The sequence below is a fragment of the Haemaphysalis longicornis genome, unplaced genomic scaffold, assembly GCF_048455015.1.
Source record: "Haemaphysalis longicornis isolate Haplotype H1 unplaced genomic scaffold, Haemaphysalis longicornis Haplotype H1 scaffold_9, whole genome shotgun sequence".
In the NCBI taxonomy this organism is placed as follows: Eukaryota; Metazoa; Arthropoda; class Arachnida; order Ixodida; family Ixodidae; genus Haemaphysalis; species Haemaphysalis longicornis.
In genome coordinates this window covers 7,886,476-7,910,552 of record NW_027526460.1, presented here as the reverse complement: position 1 = coordinate 7,910,552, position 24,077 = coordinate 7,886,476, and the positions used below count along the sequence as shown (strand labels likewise).

General features: G+C 48.5%; 1 protein-coding gene and 1 non-coding gene across 4 annotated transcripts in view; both read left to right on the top strand.

Annotated features, from left to right (window-relative positions):
• The window catches only part of Bdg (sodium-dependent transporter bedraggled), a 210,753-nt gene that overhangs the window by 90,789 nt on the left and 95,887 nt on the right, over window positions 1-24,077 (top strand). Inside the window, exon 2 of one of the 3 annotated variants that reach the window (XM_077682552.1) lies at window positions 8,645-8,666. The exons of the other annotated variants lie outside the window; for them this stretch is intronic. The gene's annotated coding sequence lies outside the window, so the exon portion shown is untranslated. The remainder of the gene's footprint in view (window positions 1-8,644; window positions 8,667-24,077) is intronic. 3 annotated transcript variants of the gene reach the window in all.
• On the top strand, window positions 9,781-9,903 carry LOC144154018 (U5 spliceosomal RNA). Its single transcript, XR_013319438.1, has one exon. It is a non-coding gene; the product is annotated as a U5 spliceosomal RNA (small nuclear RNA).

Here is a 24,077-nt window from a genome sequence, read left to right as displayed (position 1 = left end):
CTGATGGATTAAATTTTGTTCACCACGTAAAGGTCGCGCGGCAGTCCAATCCGCTTCGGTCCTATCCTGAAGAACAACCTTAATGCGTTCAAATTTATTTCCTGTCGCATAATGCGCCTGCGCAAAAATACTTGTTAGGTTAAACGCAAATGAACCCAAGTCTCGGAAAAAGGGGCCGATGAAGCCTGCAAAACAGGACAACTGCAAATCTCGGAATTTCCCAGAATATTAAAAAAACAATAATAAGAAACACAAAAAATGAAACACAACGAAACGAACCATGACAATTTTTTTATTTAACTTGCAGCGGCTATAGTAAACTGCTAGATTATCACATTAGGTTAGGTTAGGTTTAATTAGGTAAGACCTTTTAGTATATACATTCTCCCCGCCTTTATATCCAGCTGTTGCACACACTAATAAAACACGGGCATATTACAACGGCCTCGCGAACGCGTTTCGAGGGGAGTAATACCAGCACGCAGGTTGGGGCACGACACACTCTGCCGATCCGGTCATTGTGGGCGTGTCTCCACTTTGTACCTGGACTCATCCGTAGTGTCTGCAATTCAGAAACTACAACCGCATACGATTAGTCCGTTTGCCTAGTTTAAACATGGAACACACGTCCACGACTGAACCACCAATGAGGCCTGAATCATGACGCACACGGTTTTTTCGGTCCCTTCCTACGGCCGCGTCCTCCGCTTCGTCCTCTGCCGCCAACCCACGCACGGAGATCTCCATAGCCCCGTGCTCCTCGAGGCGTCCAATTTAAACTGGAGCGTCGAATGGCTCGCTGCCCCATCGAGCATCGCGCCCTCCCTTAACCCAGGCAAGCCGGGCATCTGAGAGGCGCCTCTCTGCTTGTCGTCATTGCTTTCCTTTGTTACGTTTTATCGTTGCAACTGACTCACGAACCGGTTACCCTGTGGCACAAAACGAGCCCGTGTCGGACAGGTGAGCGGGCTGCAGGCGTACTTGAGCGACTTGTTGCTCGCGTGGGTCGTGGGAACTGGAAGGGGACAGGGGCTTAGATTGAGCATATATCCGCATCGAAGCCACTCCGGAGACGTGAGGTGCGCCTTTGTAGAGGGTGGCAGAACGAGCGGATGTTGATTTTGCGCCACCCTCCGCGACGGGTAATCGAAACCGTGTGCTCGTGCGCTTAGCGCAAAAATGTCTCAGCCGTCGCGGAGAGAGGATGTACAGCAAACGTTTTACTGTGCGAGAGGAAGCAGGAGCAGGAGGAAAAACTTTATTGTGAGCCTGGTGATGTGGGAGCGCATGGTCCCTTAGTCCAGGAGACCATGGGACGACCGTGCTGTCTCAGCCCTGGACACCAGGAGTTGCTGTGCACCCAAGCCGGCGCCGGTCGTCAGGTTCTCCCACAGCTCAGCGAGGGGAAGGGAAGTGGGTAAAGCTGGGACGGCGAAGTTATGTTCGCACCCCAAGATCACACGCATGAGGGTACATTGGTTAGGGTAGAATTTACATGTGGCGGGGTATTGGGTGAGGAAAGGTGTTCGTCTGAAGCCCCCGGAGTATTACTTCTGTTTTAGTAAGCTGCGGGTGAGGAGGTGCAAAATGTTGCCTTGAAGTGCGGTAATGTTGGGTGATGTCTTCAAATGCGATGTTACTTCACTAGTGATCACGTGAGAAGGCGTATAGCAACAACAGTGCAGTACTCTTCTTTGGTATGGAATTCTCCGTGAGCTCTGTAGGTAAATTCAATACGACAGTGCCGCTATTCGATAACGAACCTAGCAGCTCGTTTTCCCAGTGTTTGCGAGCTGCCCCGCAGGTATTGCGCAGTCTTAAGCGACGCGAAATTCTGCATCTAATCAAAGGCGAAAGGGTCGCTGCCCAGTTTGGTGGTGTGGTAGCGAAATATTAATAAAAAAAGTTTTAGATGCCGTGTGTCCCTTGCTGTGAGAACTGACCCGCCCTTGAAACACAGCAGTAGTATTTTAACAAAAAGAGTTCGCGCTTTTTGTCCGCCCATTCGTGCTTTTAAAGAACATGTATAACAGTAAGCTCTCGTTACAACGAAATCGCTTCATTCGAATTCCCGCCAATTATTCGAAGTGTTTCGTGGTTCCCACTGAAGTGCCTGAAAAGCAGCTCTTTGCCGCTTGTAACAAATAAAATATAGCGCTTATAACTTCTGTTCCGAGGATATGCATGGTTGTAACGAAGGCTTACCGTGTTTTCATTCTTTTTTGTAGCGTGAGCTACACTGGGCGAGGTTGAGCAGCTTCGCGTAGCTCCTGGAGAGCCGTGCTGCGCATGCGCGAGCAGCAGTGACGTCTCACAGCGCACAGCTGGCGCGCCGGAGCCGCCGCCACCGCTACTGGATTGGATTGGACTGGAAATCGTTTTAGCAGCAGTAAGCATGATAATGAGCTAATCCTAGACAACCAGGAAAGCTAACAATAACCAGCTGAACCTTAGCTCACGCCTGGCAAAGCTGAGCTAAGCCACTGCTAATTTTTTTCTTTTAGTGAAGAAAATGAAATTAATCAGGGAAATGGTCGAGGGCCACGTGACGCGGGGCCAGGATGACGGAATGTGCTTCCAGACAGCTTCTACGCGAATAGCGGCGGGACTAGTGGTTTGGAGGCCTCGAGACCACTGCTCGGCGAATAACGGTCACCAAAAAGCAGTCCTCCCGGGCTGGCGCCCAGTTTTCCCTCTCTTTGTTCGTCTACACTGCCCCAAAGTGGGTAACGCTCGAGCGAGCACGCGATCGCGAGCAGGAACTGACGTTGGGGAGACGCTCATCCGATGGTGACTGGCGAAGCCGGCTATAAATTCGGTTGACTTTCTGAAAAGGTGGGAGACTTGCTACACATGTATTCTGGGAATGCTGCTTGTTTGTGTACTACGCGTGGGAACGGCGAGGTTACGGTGGCTCCGTTGACTCTGATGACTCAGCCGCTGCTTGTAAACAAAGCATTAAAGGACTTTCGTGTTCGTATGCGGAACGGGTAGACTTGCTACTTATGTGCGCCGGGAATGCTGTTTCTGTGCACGCAACTGGCTATCTTGCGGTGGCTGCACTTAGCCGTTGTTTGTAAACAAAGAGTTAAAGGACCTTAGCTCCCCATTATTGCGATTCCCAGCGCGACTGTTTTTAAGCCAAAGGTCGAGACTCACAGATACAACGAAGCAGTCCGAACTTTTATTCGTTTATGCCGCGGCGGATAAGAATCTGGATGGATTCCTCGAGAGTCTGCAAACATCGCAGACAAAGGAAGGGTGATAGAAAGAGCTCGTTTTGCCAGACCTTATCAGTGCAACCGGTCAGTTGCGGAAGCCGGCAGATTTCGCAAGAATCTCAAGTGCGTTTTAGAGCGAAGGCACTTCTTCTGCTCGAACCCGCTCCATTTCGAGGATGTATGGGGGAGCGTTACCAACGCTGCCGCCGTTGCTATGGGGCCAGCTGTCGGCGCAGCGGCGGAAAAAGAAGTGGGCTTGTCGGGGGGATATGGGGGAACGTGCACCGGCCTGACATTAGGCCTGCCGTAACGCTTAGAGGTCAAATCAAATACGTAACGCTTACGGGTACCATCGTCAAACGGTACCCGTAGCTTGACGTGAAATGAATAATTGAAGTTGCTTGGCCGGTCGCTAAGTTTAACGATTGGGCCGCAAACGATAGGCCCGACGGTGTAGCAGAAGGCCAAAAATATGAGACGACTTTGCTTACAGTGTTTGCAACACGTACACAGCACTCGTTGAATGCAGTACCAGTTTCATAAGGAGATTATTCTGACACAATTGGTCGATCAGGAAGAGGGCTAGGACCACCTGCACGATTTCGGGGCCTGGAATGGAAGGCTTATTTTGGCAGCACGCACAGTTTGAAAATACGCATTTTTACTGAAACCACAGCCAAGGTCCTGAAACCTGGAAACCTGTAGTGATGGTTATTTACGACAAAATGGTTTTCAGTAGAGCAGCTGCTGCAGGGTGTGAGGTTCTAGAGCCAGAACAATGCCAAACTTTGGATGCCGCTCCAGCCCCCGCCCCCGCGCTCCCACACCTTTCCGGGTGAGAAGACGAGGGATCTGCCTGAAAGGCTGAACTGAATTCACCCCGCCTTATTTTGAAAATGTTAAGACACTTTCAAAAAATGTTCAGCACATTTTTACACTCGCGTTGTTCTCTTTCAGTTGCACCGGTGCACGCTCCATTGCAACGCGTTAAATGCTTTTAAAGCGAAGCTTTCTATGCCTCATTGATGGCGTCGTGCGTCCGAGCAGAACGCGCTCCAGGAAAGCCAACTTTAACACGATGCAGAGAACCGATGATGATGGTAATGAAATACACTCTATAAGCAGGGTTGGTCCTTGGCTTTGGACTTCGGTGCTGTGGGGTTGGACGTTGGCTCTGGACTTTGGCTGAGCTGATGTGTGCTTTGGCGCTGGAGCTTGAGATAGTGAACTTTGGCTTTGAGTCAGGTTGCATGGGAGAAAGCTGCGCGTTTTAAACATATTTCTTTTAAGAAAGGGGCTTTGATTTTTTTTTTTTTTTTTTGCACAACCAAGAGTCGAAAACCTTTTCCCGTAGAATCGCATTGACCCGCGCCACTTGGTAGACATGGCGCGACAACAGATGGGCTCCATCTTTTCGCGAACCTTCGCGGCCCTACGATGAGCCAGAAGCCTTCGTGTTGCAACCGCTGCTGGCGCAGCGAATACGTTCCGTCAATACGGGGTGCCACGAACAGGGTGAATTCAGCATTTCTTTGCGTTCGATGTAATAACTAAAAAATGATGTTCAGAGAGACGTGCGCTCGCTGGCCGGTTTCGTAATCCCCGTAACCTCCTCGGCGGAAGCCCCGATTGTGCACGCAAAGAGAAGGGATCGGGCCCCGAGCCGACACCGCTTAGATTAGAAAGCCCGCGCACAGCGTCAAAGTTGTTGCCCTCGTACCGCTAGCATTCTAGTCCCCTGTCGCTACAATGCAGTACACGTCACCAGGCCAAGTCCGTGAGACAACGGAGTGAGCGGCCAGAGGTCGGGAGGAGGCGGGACACCGCGGGGTGCATTTTTGTTGGCGGGCGGCGAAGGAGCGCGCGCGCGGAAGTCCTTTTCAGTCAGCGGCCGTGCACGGTGATGCGGCGGCGTCCGCCGATCCGCTGGCGTGACAAGGCCGCCCGGTCAGTTGAGCGTGCCGGTCACGGGCGGCTCTGCGGGCTGCAAAGCGGCCGCCTTGCCCGAATCAAGGCTGCCGCTGCCGCCGGGCCGAAATAGCACGGCTCGTGCTCTTGCGTGATATGCACGGGCCACGTCCGCTCTTTGACGATGCTCGCCTCGGACAGCCACCATGGGCGTGGTCGCTCTTTTGCCCGTCTTCGCTGTCCCGTGCCTCAGATTAGCGTCAGCCACGGCGTCAGCCGCCCTCCCCTTTTTCTGCGGACGGCTGGGCTGACGCGCCGAGGTCCCCGTCGCGCTACACCCGCTGCTTCCACTTCAATTAGCGGCAGTGGGCTCTCCGTGGGGCCTACCTGGAGGGGCTAACCCCGAATACTCCGAAGGGGCACTATGTACGGATTTCGTCCCGGTTGGTTTGAACTGGTGCACACTTTCCCCGTAATTCTATCTGCGCTTGGAAAACTTGATTGCGCGAAGAGGAACTAATTTAGCGTTTATAGCTACAAGCCATAAATTGTCCTAAAAGCTCACTCAACCTGTCGGCGACGCCTGTTTGCACGAAATGGCTCCGTTTCGCGTGATGGTGCACCGCAAATGGGGAAGGAGAGAGAGAGAGAGAAAGCTGTTTATCTGAACGTAAGAGGTTGGACCCACTAACGGCAGAGGAAGTACGAACCATGCGCTTGGGCGGAATCCTTCCTCACCCATCTGTTTGTTTTTCGGCCCGATAGAGAATAACACTGAGTTTGGTCACGTATGTCGGGCACCGGGCGCAAGTGACCCATGTTAAGTTTGTGCGCAAAATTAGTCTGCGTGCCTTGGTTCACGACTAGGACCCCCGGAAGCCTTGCATGTTATTTGGGACGTTGTAATACGCGAACTATTTACTAATCAGCAATGCACCTCGCGCTCATCTTTCCGCGTTTTTTTAAAGCTAGACGCAGAATGTATGCCCAGCATCCAATAATTGTTTGCTTTAAGTTCCCCCATGTGAGCCCATTCGCGGCACCCTTCCTTGAAATTACTCCGCGCAGAAAGTCCGTGCACACCGGTGGCCACTCATCAGCAGTTGTCCGCCTCGGCAGCGATGATGCGGCTCATTTTCATGTGGTCGGAATCGCTCAGCAGGACGATTCGGAGCCGGCCCCCAATGTAGCCGTAACCTATGGGAGTGATAAGGTGCGCTGGCTGTGTACAGCTGCTGTTTACTTCCTTGAGGTCCACTGCTGGGATTGAAGTCTAAAGTTGCCATGTTGTCTGGGCATTATTTGCACGAATTTCTCCGTTCTGTCGAAGCAAATGATCCTTTTACAGCGAACGCCATAAATATCAGGAGTTATTGCGATAACGAGAATGCTGACTTCACAGCTACAGCTTCCCGGAGTGTCGGCGTGCCAGGTGACGGTTGTGTAAATGATTCGCAGTGGACAACGTACGCTCGAAAAAATTCGCAACGCAACACTACGGCAGCGCCGCTGTCCCCACCCTCCCTGAAAAAAGATTGCCTACGGAAACGGGGCAAATTGGCAGCCTTTCTTCTTCCCCCTACGAGATGCAATACACAACACTGGGCTCCGTAGGCAGTCACTCCCAGACCGAATTTGGCTTCCCCTGGGGTATGACCGGCAAGTGGAAGTACGGAGTGCCGCTCGTGTGTGGCCAGTTTCGTAGAGTGTAAGGGGAAGGAAACAGTCTCAGGGCAACACACGGGTTTCATTGGTCAATGTAACGGCCGCGATAATAAGCGCTGAACAAGGCAACGCCACACATCTGCACCAAACATCCATACGGGTTCCTGTGGGTTGCTAAGCGCGGCATGACAGCGTGCACCGTGCATTGATTACCACAGCACGTTGCAGCGGTTCCGTGCAGGCTCTCCTTTTCATCTACTCTTCGCCCATGCAAAATATTGCTGCGAGTGATGTACGTAGAAAGATCACCTTCATATATGCCAAGCTTCGTGGCCATTCAAAAGACAGATTTTACGTAGAAAAGCTGACACCATATCTTAAGATTGGTTTGAACAGTTATTCAAAGAACGAGGGAAACGTTAATTTACTCTAGAAACAAAGAACAGGACGCACACTAAGAATGTATATCAGTTGGTAAGTGCACTCATATTGAGGGCACACCTCACCCACGCTTTCTCGTTCATGCCGGGAACGTGTACTGCAAGCTCTCAGCGACAGAGCGGCAGTGGCGTTTCGGGGCCAGGGCTTTCACCCAGAGATCACTGCTCGAATGGACGTTTCCACTGAAGGAACCATCAGCGGCCTCCGCGTGGCACGATTGTCTTTCTTACCGATTCCGTCCATGCTGTCGACAGTCGGACGAAGGTACGGCCTTTCCACGAGTCGTGTGCTGCTTCTGCGCTCCCTGTTGTTTTCTTTCTTTCGATACTCCCACGGTCGTTGACGATTTGTATGTGACCTTGGAACATCGTCTAGCACCTGAGCAGAGCTTCGTTTTCGCGACAGAAGTAGTCAGACGGAAAAGATTACGTAAAGTGTGGGAGAGAGCATTCGTGCGAAGGATACAACATCAATTAAGGGTCACCTATCAGCGGAGAGGCATGTCTTACTGAGACAAAAGGAAAGCAGAAATATTTTGCTGACACCGTCTCTTACGCTTCGAAAAGTGCCGCAGACAAAATAAAAGGCTGTACCTTGGTGATCAAACCACAGATTCTCGGGTCAGGGACACAACAAGGGCGCATATCGATTGGGGCGTGACGTAGCGATGTACCCAGGCCACGCCTCGCTTAATCCTCTGTAGAGGCTTCTTTACAACGCAAGAGACGATTGCAGCCCCTGACCTTAGTCGGGGGCTGTATTCGGGGCCTGCAGTGACGCCGCCATTGCACAACTCGCGCGTAAAGCGGAATGCAGGCAAGGGGTTAGTTTATAAAAATATGCGAAACATTTTACTTACAGCCGTTTCCTGTAACAGGAAACGGCTGTAACTCGTGCTTTGACGAAATCCTCTCAAAACAAACAATATGACGTTTGACTACCCAAACGACTACCCAGCCGAGGGGAGTTTTATTGCTACAGATAGCACGGACATCTATCAGCCGCATTCTAATGCAAATAACGTAAAGCCACAACCTCCTAGGCCCTTCCAGTAGCATCATAAAGCCACCGTGAAGGGGACAGCCTCACGTTTGTTGGTTAGGATAAAACTAGTCCTCCCAAGTTTTATTAAGCTACTTAACTCCGAGGCATGCTAAATTACAAATTAAAAGCAGCCGAGTTTTGTTTGTTGCATCCGTTTTGCAGTTTCGCTGTCCAGCCATGGTCATAGCGTGGACTGGAGGCTTTTTTTTTTAAGTCAGTGCAGAGTTGAGGGCGAACCCAGGATTTCTCCAGCGTGAGAATGCTTAAATTCCCTTGACCCTCGCTGTGCCTCTGACACTTGTTAACGTGCGCGAGTTTATGCGTCCGGGTCGTTGCAATGTTCTTTCTTTATTTGCTCCTTGCAGGCAGCCCCCATCCCTGCCGGTGGTGAGTCGTCGTTTTCTGCAAACCTCTCATCCTGTTGTTTGCTCGGGTTGTTTTCTGGAAGAGAGCGGCAATGTCTTCAGACTGACGTGCCCAGGTTACTTTTATTTTACAGCAAAGCGAACGCATAACAGAAAACCGAACCTGCTGTGAGAAGTTTATAAGTTGAGCTTAAATGAATTCATTTCAGCCAGGTACTCCAAAATCCGCAAATATAATTTGCCGTTCGTGCTACTCCGATGTAAACAAATGGAGTGAAAATATTCACAATATTTGGGAGGAATGCACACGAAGGCGGGACACTTTTTACAGCGACAACTGCTAATGCGGGGTACCTTGTCGTCGCGCCATCCAATGGCCCATACGGGAACGTCCTGTAAAGCGTTGTTTACTGCAAGTGTGGTCTTGATGATAGGAAGCCAACTTCCTAAAGGAGGTCACGAAAAGGCTCGATGTTAACAAAAAGCTTTACCAGCATTTTAACACGCACTAAGAGAAGCAAAAGCATGACAGTGTTATTTGCAAATACTATAATACCGCCCCCCCCCCCCTCCGTTCCCACGGAATCGGCGAGTACTTTCCCGAGGCAATGGACGAGAAGCTGAGTGTAAACAACAAAAAGAACAACAAATTACAGACGGGTTGACCGTACCAACCACAGCATATGGTCCGAATGCACCATATATGTTCCTTCTTATAAGGCGTTGTAAAATATGCCGCCGGGGAATGTGTTACTTTACGGTACGTAACACTTTGCAGGCCTTGGACGCACACAGGCAACAGAGTGCGTGCACGGAATTTTTGTGGCCGACATTCCTAGTGCTGCGCACCAAGTTTATTTATTTATTTATTTATTTATTTATTTATTTATTTATTTATTTATTTATTTATTTATTTATTTATTTATTTATTTATTTATTTATTTATTTATTTATTTATTTATTTATTTATTTATTTATTTATTTATTTATTTATTTATTTATTTATTTGAATATTTTAGTTGCTAAGCCATTTTGCAATGCGTTTTCGAATACAGTTCGGCGGGCATGCGCAGAGGCGAACCTGCTACAGGTTGCCGAGGACATGTGCGGTTGAGGCTCTCCTCAGGCTCTCCTCAATGCTCAGGCCTCTCCTCAATTTCAATTGCGATTTGATCTTTCGCCTTTTGCTAGAGATCACCGTTTGGAGGGCCTACTAATGAGCTTACAAAACAATTTCATGTGGGTTAAGGTGTGGACGTGGAAGCGTAAGCGTCATCGTTTTCTCTTCGTGTATTTTCCTTCATCTCTCCATTAAGTCTAGTAAGGTGCTTGTCTAATCGCCCCTGTTAGGCCTTAGGCTTAGCATTTGGCCTCCCCAGCGTTAAGCTCAGCGAACTGCCAAGCAAGGTCAATCTCATTGTACGCCAAGAGTAGGGTACCGCTTGACGATGTTACGTTCCAAAGCGCATAAGGTCAGGCCTAACGTCACCACGGCGTATGCCCGTGTTTCCCCCCTTGTCCCGCTGCGCCGCCAGCAATTCGGCTAACTCCTTGGCAGCGGCGACGTCGTTGCTAGTGCTTTATCTGTCATCCGAGAAATCCAGGGGAGCAGGGTAGAAGTATGTCCGTTGACGCAACTTATAGTGTTACCGATATTTCCCCGTTCGTCGATGACATCTTGAAGTTTTTATAAGAAGACCACGCCCATGAGGGCAGAGCGGCTTGGTCACTAGACCCAAATGTGTCCACTACGGGCACAAATAACTTGCACGTACGCTGAGTTGCCATTTCGAAACATTGCAGTTTACTCTCTCAAATCGCGTTGTCATAGCCACTTCAAGAAGGCACCGTGGTCATCTCCTTGGTATTGCGAGTTATTAGCCCGTACACGGCAAGTGGTCTCGTTCTATTTCTCAGTTCCTGTGTGCTATTGCTACGTTACGGGATCCTTGCCCGTAACGTAGCGGCGTCGGTCGAACAGCCAAACGCCCATACACACACATATATATATATATATATATATATATATATATATATATATATATATATATATATATACAAAGTAAGAAACCTCGGTAAAAGCAACAGCGGAGGTTTTATTTCGACGTTTCGACTTCGAGACAAGTCTTCTTGTCTCGAAGTCGAAACGTCGAAATAAAACCTCCGCTGTTGCTGTTACCGAGGTTTCTTACTTTGTGATCACCACGCCTTCGGCCCCATCGCCAGCATGCCAGTTATATATATATATATATATATATATATATATATATATATATATATATATATATATATATATATATATATATATATATATATATATATATATATATATATATATATATTTATATATATATATATATACATATATAACGAATTAGAATAGGAAATGAGGGGCTCGTTGATAATAAGACAGAAATAAGGGTTGGCAGTCAAGAAAACCTCGGAAGGCAAAGGGGAGAATGTGGTAGGTCATTGAAACAGATAAAAATTTGGAAAGCCAGAAAGAAAGTGGAGAAAAAATGCCCGCCGGGTGGGATCCGAACCAACGACCTCTAGAATACCGGTCTGGTGCGACGACCACTTCGCTACCGGCGGGGCTATTTTCCCCTCCACTTTCTGGGGTAGGTATTTTTGTTTCCTGCGCTTGGGGGTGTAGCCAGCGTCACTCGGACACTCGGGGTGAAGGAGACCTTCTTTTTTACCCCAGGACCGTGACTCGAGAGTCTACAACATGTCGAGAGTGGCCGACCAGCGTTGTACACTCTTAAGCTCCCTATAGCACTAAGACTGCCAGAACAGAGGCCCTTGCTATGCATATAGCGAATCAGAATAGGAAATGAGGGGCTCGTTGAAAATAAGACAGAAATAAGGGTTGGCAGTCAAGAAAACCTCGGAAGGCAATGTGGTAGGTCATTGAAACCACATTCTCCCCTTTGCCTTCCGAGATTTTCTTGATATATATGTATATATATATATATATATATATATATATATATATATATTGCCGCGAACCATACATTGGGTTTGTTTATTTGTGTTTTGCTTTTACCGCCCGGCTGCGCCGGTCTGTGTTATCTCTGCGCCAAGGGAAGCGCGTGTTCCATTCTTTCTTTCTGTGCCGCATGTGTTATCTGTTGTGATAGGGAGAGCATTCCGATCTAACGTGAACAGCCCAGAATAATCTTCTTGGATCTACTATGTTCTCGATGCGAATCGACGTTTCGAGAACCACGCGCGCCAAAAGATAAAAAGCCTGCAGTGCGGACGCTGCCTCTGTATTCTCTGTATTCGCCGCCTCTGTATTCTTTTGAGTTGTTAGGGGAGCACAAGTTCGCTCCAATAAACGTGTTTCTCATTCAACACCACTGCATCGTCCTTGTCTTCGTGACAATATATATATATATATATATATATATATATATATATATATATATATATATATATATATATATATATATATATATATATATATATATATATAAGGAAAACACCTAAGTATTGCACGTAATTCAACGCCCAGCTTTAACCCTATAGGTTCAAAGGCCCTGAAAGAGTAAGGATTGCCGGTTGCCCATTGCTCGCGGGTGGGGAGAATAGTGAAGTCGCTGAAATGGTTTAGTCAAAGTCGTTCAATAAAGGGCCAAAATCTAAAGTAAGAAAACCCTGTTTCTTGTGTGTGTGTTTTTTTTTTTTTTTTTGCAAATTAGCGCCAAAGGAGCAGAAAAGAACGCGCAAAAGGGAGCACGACGCAGAAGAGCGGAGCCGCGCCCGTAGAAAGAAACCAGTCGTCAGAGTCGGCGGACTCCCGCGGCCGCCCTGGGATTGGCTGACGCTCCTTTTATGGATCATTTGCTATTCCTTCTCATTCAGACCGTGACCGGAGTGGGAAAAGAGAGTCGCGCTGGCCGCAACGCAACAGAAGCGACGTACGCACGCCCACTGCGCTCACTTCGCTGCCCAACAGAACAAAGTGGCTCAACAGTCGGCCATTCCGAGTTTCAGGCCGAGGCGAGGACAACGCCACCATCCGTGCGACACAGCATCTCGGCTCGCTCGCTACGCCTAGTTCTTTCGCTCTTGTTTTTTCCTCGAGTCGTTCGCGCCTCAAGGTGCGACATCCTTTGTTGTATCTAGACAAGTCGTAACAGCGAAGTTGACGCGCCGCATTTTGTGCGCTGGTACCTTTTTTAAGGCCTGTTATGAGGGTGGTCGTCAATAAAAGCGCGGCTACGAATGAAAGGGTCACAAAAAAAAGAGAAAAAATGCGGAGGCCATTCGCTGTAGCGCTCATGCATACCGCATGCAATCCACAACGCGCAAGAAAAGGATTGAGACTTTCACTGGGCGTTCCTTTTGGGACCGTCTTATAGCGTTTCGGAGCGTCTTTGCCCCAGAGCGCCCTTGCTCTGAGGCAAGATTGAAGTTCGAAGAAAGGCATCCTGCGGGCTTATCTTTTATTTTGTGTTATGAGTACATTTTTTTCTTCTCTCTCTCCTTATTTTTAGAGTCGAGGGAATGGTTTCTGCACTCACATGGGCTAACGACTACACAGCCGCGTAACGAGCACGTTTGCATTCTCCGAAAGCGCCTAAGAAGACGTGGTATAGATATAAACGCGACTTTACGAGAAATGTGCGAGTTCAGTACCACATACATATGTTGGGATTAGCCAGACTTCACAAATTTGCACCAGCGTCGCATGGCGGCTGAAATTTGAGAATTGGTGCTGCCACACAACCCACATTCCGATCGTTTGGCAGGCATACGAGACACGTTTAAAGCAGGCGCAGTTTTTGAACTCCACAGTAAACGCGAATCTCTGAATACAATGGAGACTGTGTAATGAATCCGGTGTGAATAACACCGGATTTTTTACTTTGTAATACATATAATGGTTTCACGTTAAAAGTAGCCGATTAGGACCGAGTATCTCTGATTAGACACGTACGTTTAACAGTGCAACCGCAGCGATGGCTCTGAGGTACAACACTCGCCTCGTACGCGGGAGGTACCACCGTACCGGGTTCGAACCTGCGTACCGCCGGGCACCCACCGGTTACTTTGATGGGTACAGGCGTCCCTGGTCGAGTGTGGACCCCTGAAAGGTGAATTCACGCCTGGAAAGCTGCCTTTACCCTCGCGAGGTACTCCTGACCTTTTTCACCTATGACCGGCCTGGCGCTCGGCCCTTGTGTGGGACCACAACGCAGTTCATTAGGCTTGTACGGGAAATATGGACGGCTGAGAAAATGCAGGCACTTCTTTTTGATATTCCAGTGACTTCTCACATACCCTTCTGCAAATCTTTTTTTCTTCTTCCTAATTTTGTTTCTACTTCATATAAAATATATGCAAATGCTAAGCCAGGCTGATCATATGGTCTATCTGTCGACACCGCCCTGGCGCAGTCCCCGCGTGCACTTTGGTGCGAACTGGATTTAGCGCTCACGGCAAAATGCTTGTCGCCCTAACATGAGAACCTAAAAACAGTCGTGAACTGCTCGTACCGCCCAAAGCCAGAGGGGCGTGGCCATATCCCGTAGCAATATCTCCATGACGAGTATGACTCTACAGTTCACAATTGTACATAGTGATCACTGATCAGTATACAATAGTGCAGGGGCAGATCGTTCCGGCGCGCACTGCTCAACTTTCACTAGCTGCGAAAATTGGGTTAAGGAAATGTTTAATTTGTGTTGGCCACTAGAAAAGCAGGAATTCAGTTTTGATTCGGCTTGGAAGCAAATAGCGTGTTTTATTAAGGTCTTGTTTGTAGAAATAGGGTATTCTTTTCAAATTGCATTGGTATGATCTGTACGCGGGAGTGTCTTTTTTTTTTAATTATCTGTTGCGGCCGTGGGTTCGGTCCGCGGCTTCACGCTAATGCGGAGCCGGCAAAGTGAATTTCGGCGAAAGAGAAATCGTTACGCGTGACAGCGTGCGCATCTTTTGTCGCAGTCTCGCCTCGGGGCATGGCGCGCCCGCCGCTACCGCGCGTATAGATAGGGTCGATGTATCGCGCGGCAACGGGACTGCCCCGGCCGCTGTCTTGTCCCAGGGTCAGGCTTTAGCCAGCCGCGGCCAAACTTATTTTTTATAGGTCTACGAACACAAAAAAAAACGAAGGGATAAAAGAGACGGTAGAGATGAGAGACAGAGAGAGAGACGGGCGGTGTTTGTGGCGGAGGCGTCAAGTTTGTTGTGGTTCTCCGTCGCCATGGCCACGGTCAGCGACGGTGGCTTCCACGGTAGCCACGGTTGCGAAGGACGCGCCCGATCGGGATCGCCCCGGCACCGACGACGGCGAGTGGCCTTCGCGCGGGGAACGGCCATTGATCAACCGGCCGCGTCCCTTGCTTCCATAGCGGCCCGCGCCCAGATTGGAGGGGGCGAACAAGAGCGCATATCGCTTGATTGCGCCGCCATGGGCGTTCGCGGAAGCCGCCCGCCTTGCCCCCGCGTGTACGTACGTGGGGACACTGGTTAGCCTTTCGAAGCAGCCGGACGAAAACTCGCGCTGGGTCAATTATGCTGAGGACCGGCTAGCCGAATTTCCTTTCGGGGGACGGGCACCTTTGCCTGGAAAGTGTGTATGGGTAGTCAGCGCGATGACCAAACAAAACTAAACAAAACGTAGATGTGTGGGCCTATGGGATCAAATATATATTCTGGTGACCACCCAATTAGTGCTAATTAAACTATAATAATAAATGATGGGAATATAGCACGAAATCAACATGACGAAGCATGACGAGGTAACGAGACAAATCAAATAAAATTGTGTTATAATGCACCGACACTACACGCCTGCACTAAGAGGCACGTCGGGCGGGAGGTGTTATTGAGGCCACCTCGAGGCGAACACGCTAAAATGTGTAAAAGGATGGCAGATATTTGTTGAGCATGACGTCGTATTGGCGAAATAAATGAGCGTTTCGGTTGGTTCAGGAACCATTTGAATAGCAACTCGGGATTATTACACACAAGTGAGGATTTTTATTGGAGAACACATAGGGAAAATTTCAGATCTGTCCGTTTGTCTGCGTCTGTCCATTGAACGGCGCGAGAAAAAAAAAATAGAGTGACAACGGTAACGAATGGCTGGAAACATCGGATCCTATAGGACAAGAGAGACACAATGCTTATGCTATTTCTTTTGAATTCCTATACTGTATATCACTAATTACCTGCTGGCGCTGTTTAAGATGCTACATGTGCGCAGGCGTTGAAATCGATTGGCGAAACCTTCGTTGTAACAAATTCCTTGGTGCAGTAAGCTGTAGTAGTTCGTTAAATGCAAGTACGGTTTCTCCACTGTGCGCAGTGTAGACTATGAGACACTTGGAATAAAGCGAAGTTTTAAATAAAGCGATTTCTTTATGACATCAATTTATTGTAGTTTTGTTTGTTTGAAACGTTTATTTGGACGTGGTTCTCGACTTACTTCACGCGCTGAAAAGTGCTTGGAGAGGGAGGAGGGCTAGAGGACAGGGTGTGTGACCCAGGGACGATGCGCTTCGGTCCGTTGGAATGCAGTACGAAGGCGACGGATGTGCGCAGTGTCTACTCCCCCCGCGACGCGTATGACCAAAGGGTGAAAGCACTCCTGCTGAGGTCTGAGCGGCCTAGAGAAAGTAGACTTCGAAGAATACGATGAATGGGGCATGTCCAGACGATATGTTCAGCTGTCGCTGATGTACCGCATTTCGTGCAGTTTCCTTGTTCGGGGTCACTCCGGTATAATTTCTGGTGCAGGTACGGACTTTTTAATACGCCTGCCTCCGCATGACGTATGATGGCTTGTTATTTGTGAAAGAGGCTATAAGGCAAGTTTCAGCAAGTTTCGTCCGGATTATTTCATTTCAAAGAGGACCTTCGTAAAGCTTGGCCCTGGCACGACTTACGGCGGCATCCATCTTCACCTGGCACGTGGAGATGGATGTAAAAAAGGTCTTGGATGTAGAATGTCACCATGTAGAAAGACCTGAGTTATGGCTGGAGAAAAGGGCCGCGTAAAACAGTGACAACTGTTTCTCCCGCTGCCTCGCGTTCCCTCCTGTTTTTAGTGATGTTGTCGTGGCCCGGGATTCGTGCGATTTCAATGCCGTGCCCTTTTTTCTCGTACGCGTGGCACCGACGTACGAATCCGCTTAACCGTGCACGTGGCGCTCGATGTTTCTCGCCTGGAATTCTCGAAAGGCGTCTGCGAGTCTGCATGTGCCGCGTATAAGTGGCCGTTTCCTGTCAGTTGTTCTCGGCGATGTGCTTCGTTGCGCCGAGGATGGTTAAAAATTCGAGATCGCGAACGGTTCTGCCAGGGCCGGCGTTATACGACTACGCTTGCTCCACGTGCAGATTGAGCCAGGCCGTGGCGGCGTGAGAGCATTCTTCGTTTTGAGCAGCGTCTGTCTAAACATGCAGAGTGGTCTTGAGAGTTCATATTGCTGAAGACACGACCTTCATGTCTGTTAGCGCCCTTCGCTCTAGGCTTCAGGTGTTCGGTTGCCATGCTAAGAGGCAAAGGGACGCGATCCGTGAGGTCCTTGGGCTTCCATGAATGGGGGCGTAGAGGGTGGTACAGTTTTAAAGGGCGTACGTAGTTTGCTGCTTCGCTCTCGTGGAAGTAGACGTTACCTACGGATGCTGCGGAAGAATACGGAGCATCGGTTCGTCACCCTTTCCCCTCCCCTTTCATTGGCTGAGGGCTTTATGGTAGGCTTTCGAGAAAGTGCGCAAATATATTATCAACGGCAAAAAAATTACCCTGCACATACGCGACAAAAATAACGTCAGATACACCATATTAAATTTTTTAAAAAAGATGACAAATGGGCTGGGTCTGCTCTTCTATTCACTGACGCCAGCTTCTGATAGGCCAGCACTTCAAGGAGTTCGTGAAATGCAGTCAAGTTTGCCGAAAAGCAAGCAAGTACGATTCCCACCACGGCTCCCTGCTCCCCCACCACCTTTTTTGTCAACTTCATTCTAGATGTGAGATGAATGCACGTTTAGTACAGCCCCACAAAGCAACACTGAAAAGCTCAGTGTCATGCTGTGTGCCGTGGCCTTGGCAATGCATGCCCTACTCTGTCATCATGAACTTGAAGATTTCTTCCATATACACGCCAACAATGTCGGTTATCTTCGCTCGTAAAATGGAGTCCTGCCGTCTGAGAAGAGCCCAAGGCAATGCATGTTTACTCGTAACTAAGCGCTGGCTAACGTGGCGTAATATCAGATCTCTGCAATAAGAGGCCTAATAAAGGTGCGGTGCTCACTTCATTAAGTCAAATACGTCAAATGATACTTGCATGTCTGGTTTAGCTAACACCAAAGGTACCATTTCTGCATCTTCAGTTGCATCTTCTTGATTTTGGTAATAACCACAGGCGGGATTTTCAAAAGAAAAATAAGTTGTGCTTGATTCCTCTGTCATAGAAATCGGTAACACGAAAGTGAAATGTGCAGCATAATCTGCAGCTGAGCATGATTTGCGGGTCGGTGGCTGTCTTGTGGGTGCGCTTGGCGAACGACGTCCTGCTGACGGGTCGCTTTGGCAAAGGTGTACTGGCGTCATTTCCATGACGGATATGACGTCAGTGAAATCTTGGTGAATACCGGCATAGAACATTTTCGTGTTAAAATATAAAACCCGAAAACGAACAACCCTAAGTATAACGTACTCTTTAGTACTAAAGGTTGCTTCCCCGCAAGAAGACCCTGTGTGCAGGGGTGCACCCTTTACAGGCCGCCTGCTTCGTTGTAGTGGCGTCATTTCCGTGACGGATATGACGTCAGTGAAATCTTCGTGTATCTGGGAATAAAACACTTTCGTATTTAAAAAAAAAAGTGGCACTGCTGCAAATCGTATAGTGACCCTAAAGCATGCATCAGTATAAACGTACCATCTGACGAGAATGTGGTCTGCCACGTTTCTTCAGGTTTTTGAAGCAGGCCAGAAAAGGGAGCAGCGACGGTCGAGGCTTGGCGAGGATCATAAAACTGGATGGATGGCTGATCGACACTTGTGTCTTGTTTCGTGGTACCTCGTCAGGATAACTCGAACATAACATCGGCCGCAGGCACATAGCTCAATAAAACCCGGAATAGAATGTGAAGGGGGAGGGGGGAATAACTCCAGACACAGAAAAAGAAGGGTTCTAACTGTCGGGCTACCTTCGATCGTCATTGGGCGACTGAGGCGCCTTTGTTTTACGACCTCGGGGATACGAATGATGGCGTTCTTGGAGCATGAACTGAAGTGTCCGAGGAAGTGGGTGGGAGGGCGCGAAAAAGGCTGCGCTGTGTGCGCGCTGCGATGGCCGTCGTCACCTCCGGCGATAATTGTCGCCGCGGCTAACGAGTCGTCTTGTGTAAGTCATACCCCCCCAGCAACGAGCTCCCCTTTCGAAATTTTGCACGGAGAGAAGGGGGGGGGGGGAGAGAGAGAGAGAAAAAGAGGAAACGCTCTTTTGTTTCGTCCTGAAGCACGTATTATGCATATATGCACTTCGAGATATTGTCGTTGCGATTGGTGCCTTTTTAAAGAGTAGAAAATGGGTGTGCCGTCTTTTCACGCTGGCCTCCTTAGTGCAAGCTCAAATAATAGATGAGATGTGCATGCATTCTAGTCACACGAAATAGGCAGCTGAGAAAAGGGCGGTGCCACCTTCACGCGTAAGAAATTTTGACAAACAATTATTTTTAACGAAGAATAAAACTATCTCCCATTTTAATTACTGTGCAAGGGCTTACTTATTTGAAACGCGAATACTTTTTTTTTTTAATAGCGAATAGTTGGCGTAGTTTAAGTGACTAGCGTTTGGCGAAACTGTGGTTTGCGCTTGCTGTCAAGCCATTTCCACCGTGCTTGTGGTATAATGCGAGTGGGAATCCCATATAGTTTCATACTACTACACACTGGAAAGAAATCTGTCGCTGCAATCGCGTGCCGCCGTAGGCGCCGCCATCGCAGCTGGAAGCGTTCCCCTCCTACTTGCCCTGGCTTGCCACATGGCTTCTATTTGTTCATGATGTCAAAAATGTCAAAATCACCAGGAAAGGGTAACTTATTTTGTTTCGAATTGCATGTCGGTTTTAACAAAGCTCTGACAAATAAGTCTATTGAATTTTCCACTTTTGTGCTTCTAAAACAGCTTTAAATAACATTTTCTTTACTTCTTTACTCTCTCTCTCTCTCTCTCTCTCTCTCTCTCTCTCTCTCTCTCTCTCTCTCGTTTTTCGTCGTAATGCGTCTATACATAATGCGGAGATAATATATGGGCTGTCGACTTCAGCGGTAATTAGCTTCTGGCAATGTTAGGTCGTATCAGAACTGCCCGTGTAAGAACTTGCACTCACAAGAAAAGAACCTCCGTATATCGCGTACATCCACACTGAATGGTACTTTCATTACCATAGAAACCGGGTGGCCAATATTTAACAATTACCCAAAAGGACTTATTGCCCGTGCTTGATTCTCAGCAGTGTGTGGAGATTTTGTTCTTCGCGGCTGTGGGAAAAGAAGAGAGGCTTCCCATTTGCAGCAGCTGCAGTGCTGCTTCTTCATTAGGCCTAAATCGTATCTGGCGACGTGTCTATAGCATTTGGTTGTGAAAGTAGGCCACTGTTCTTACCTGCACGCTGTATATGTGCTCGTACGCGAACCAAAATGACAAAGTTTGTGCCTGCACATTGCCGAAAGCCGTCGGAAGCAGCTGCGTTTCTCCGGACAAAAAAGAGGTCGCATGAAGTTTAGCGGTGACCCGAAAAGAGAAGCCTGCTCCAGCTGACACTGGCAAGCTAGTCCAGTGACGCCGAGCGAGTTCCCTGTTTGAAGCCTCCTCCTAGGCCTCTTCAGATTTTCTCCGAAGGCAACCCTGAAAGTGCAAAGACAGTTTCGCGTGCACTATATAGCACATAGAAGCACCAGCGTTCGCCTACCTGGTTAAAATACAGCGCTGAACGAGTGAGTACATGCATACGGCTGAAGTTATGAGCAATTACATTCCGATTCGCCCGTACTTAACAGAAGCCTATTTTGTTTATTTTTTACTTTTTCGCTTTGTATGCGCATTGAACTGTCCAGAAAGAAAGGAGAACACAAGTGAGTACATACCATAGCATTTATAAGGAATCAAAAGTCGTCTGGTGTGAGCCAAACACATAGGTCGGCGTACTCACTCGTGAGTACACTCATTTGTACTCATTTGTACTCAAACTCACGAGTGAGTACGATGATGAGTGATCACACACCCAGAAAAAAACAGTGAGTACGATGACGAGTGAGTATAGGGGTAAGTCCACTACTCGTGAGTACAGTACTCATGAGTACACTACTCATGAGTATGAGTACTCATGAGTACAGTATTCATGAGTATGAGTACTCATGAGTTTGAGTACTAATGAGTATGAGTACTCATGAGTACACAGCACTCATGAGTACACAGTACTCATGAATACACGGCACTCATGAGTACACAGTACTCATGAATACTGTTTTTGCGAGTGCTTGCACTCTTGAGTATATGCACTCCTGAGTACAGTAGTGCAAACAAGAAAACGGACGACAAAAGCTGCCACCCGAAGACACGCAGAAAAATGCAGTTTACGGCCACGGCTGCACCGACAACCCCCGAGCTGCCCTGAGCCCGACCCGGCCTGGGAACAAGAGGAGACACCAGACGAGTGCTTACGTTCCGTTTCGCTTTCTCACATGTACTTGCCTTCGCGCAGTAAGTCGCCCAACGACAGTGCACCGCGTCAGAAGTTTTCTTCCTCGGTCCTGATTTATATGTAACCTGTGTTTTTCTAATCAATTAAACAATTTATTTTTTCTACTTAGTATTTCATTCGAGCTACGACCTAGCTAACAGTGCAAATAAGTTGATTATTCGTGAGTAATACAAATTGAGTACTCATGAGTACAGATTGAGTACTCATGAGTGCAGAATGAGTAGTACTCATGAGTGAAAAATGAGTAGTACTCATGAGTAGCACTCATGGGCAGTAGTACTCATTGAGTATTCATCAGTACAGATTGAGTACTCATGAGTACAGAGTGAGTACTCATGAGTACAGATTCAGCACTCATGAGTACAGATTGAGTACGAATACTCGTGAGGACAAATGAGCTTGAGTACAAGTGAGTACAATTACAAATGAGTATTTGATGAGTGAGTACGAGTGATTTTGTGAACAGACGAACTTTTTGAGTCTGAGTTTGATTGAGTACAGCGTGAATGAAAAAAATTGTGATTGAGTTTGAGTGAGTTCTTTCTGTTTTGCCGACCTATGGGGCCCAAACATTGCTTTATTTAGTTTATACGTTTGCTGCTTGGCCAAAGAAGCGTCTTAATTTAAAGGAACCCTGCAACACTTCTTCAACTCTTTTTTTTAAATCTTAAATGCTTGCAGAGCGAAGTACACCAGCACATTCAGTACCTAGATTAAGGGGTCACAAACTACCTCAGCCAAATATTACTACTCTATGCCCATCAGATAACTTAGAAACTTATATTTTTCTCTCTTTCCCGGTCTTGGCGTTCTTCGACCGCTGGTATTACGTCATTACAATGGTGTAGCGGCTATTAACCGGCGTTCCTGGAGTTGCAGCAATGAACATATTCGATAGCCACTTTAGGAAAAAGAATAGCCACAAAGCAAAGTAGAAACGAAACACGTATCTGCTGCGACGAGCAAATCACGCAGTGCCACTCCGTGCTGGAGAGAGAGAGAGAGAGAGAGAGAGAGAGAGAGAGAGAGAGAGAGAGAGAGAGAGAGAGAGAGAGAGAGAGAGAGAGAGAGAGAGAGAGAGAGAGAGAGAGAGAGAGAGAGAGAGACTTTATTTGAGTCCCATGGGGTTAGTCTGGGTGGCGGGTGACCGGCGGTGGTTACCGGCCGATGGCCATTGCAGCTCGCTGGATGACCTTAGCCTGGACCTCACGGTCCGAGCTGCACGACGCCTTCGCCCAGTGCTAGCTCTCCGTCTGTGAAAGGGGGGAATAACTATATAGCTTTCGCAGTGCTTCCAGACGCAAAGGAAAGAGCTAAAGCGTTTATCGGAAATGTTTCGGAGTTCCTTAAAGGAATAGCAGAGTGAAATAGTAAAACTACATCATTTGCGCATGAATTTTTCTGTCGCACTTGTTTCAAATCGCACTATTTGCGCTGCCTCAGAAAAAAAAAATCGCAGCTTTTCTTTACGTATACTTCCCGAGGTCGCATTCGTACTACCTTCTGAATTTAAGTTTTGACAGCGTTCAACTCGCCGTCATAACTATCCTGATCCCCCCGCAGAGGGCAAAACGCAAGAACGTGCGCATCGCAAATTTTTGATGAATTTTGAAAATATTTAGGGGAGAGAGGGGCGAGGAGACAGATACACTGAGTTGCACTATCTCTGTCATCACCTGTCTCCTTGTCCACACCCTTTTAATTATTTTTCAATTTGGTAGCCCAAATAGTCCGGAAACTAAGTGTTTTGCCAATGAACTGAGTACCTACGGCTCCTGGATTAGACTCGACGGATCGTCTAATATTCATACTCCTCGCTGCCTTCCGTCGTCCCCGCATCAACGCCAAATATTTCTTTTCGTTCGACAGTGAGCGGCCCTTAGACGGCGTGTGTGCACGGGCTGCCGCGTTTGTGCATCCTCTTTCGGGCACAACGGAGGCGCAAGAGACGCGCACTGGAACCGCGTGTCGAAGGCCAAGCCTCGCACGGGGAGCGCTTGCACTTCGAGAGTTCAGAGCCCGAGGCAACCTCCCGAGGCGGCGGGGATCAGGGGCGGAACTCCGCTCGCAAACCGTCACGGATGTAGTAAAGTTTGGTTCGTTCGTGAAGGTGGTTGGTGTCGTCGTGGAGGGTGGTGAAGGACCCGATGACGAGACGAGGCCAGTAGGTGATGAAGAAAAGAAGTCTATTTACACGTATTTACAAGAGACGACGAAACATAGCACAAGACAAAACGAAAACTGGATTAAAATTAAAAGGCGCCGCAGCGCGCAAAAGGGGGTAACACGGCGCGATCCCTGGAGGGGCCCGGAGGCCAAAAAGGTGCCAAACCGCCACACGGTTGGCGAGAAATTCGTGAGGCTCTGGCGCCCAGAAACCGCCACGGGAGCAAGTCTTGGTGCGACCACTCTGGGCCGCAGCTCCGAACAAACTCGTTGAAGCATGCGCGAGCAGGGCGCACGCAAAGCCGCCTCCTCACAGCAGCGCACATTCTAATTGGGGTTTTGTCCTCTGCTCCCCGCCTGTCTGTCCCCGAAGGTCAGGAGGATAGGAAAGCCCCCACCGACGCCACGTAAAAAGCCGCCAGAGAGACCCAACAAAGGGTTGCGACTCGCTGGCGTCTGCGGAGGCCGCCCCGACCAACGTTACTAGATTGGCCCCGACATTCCGCCACCGGATGGGGGGGACGCAACTAAG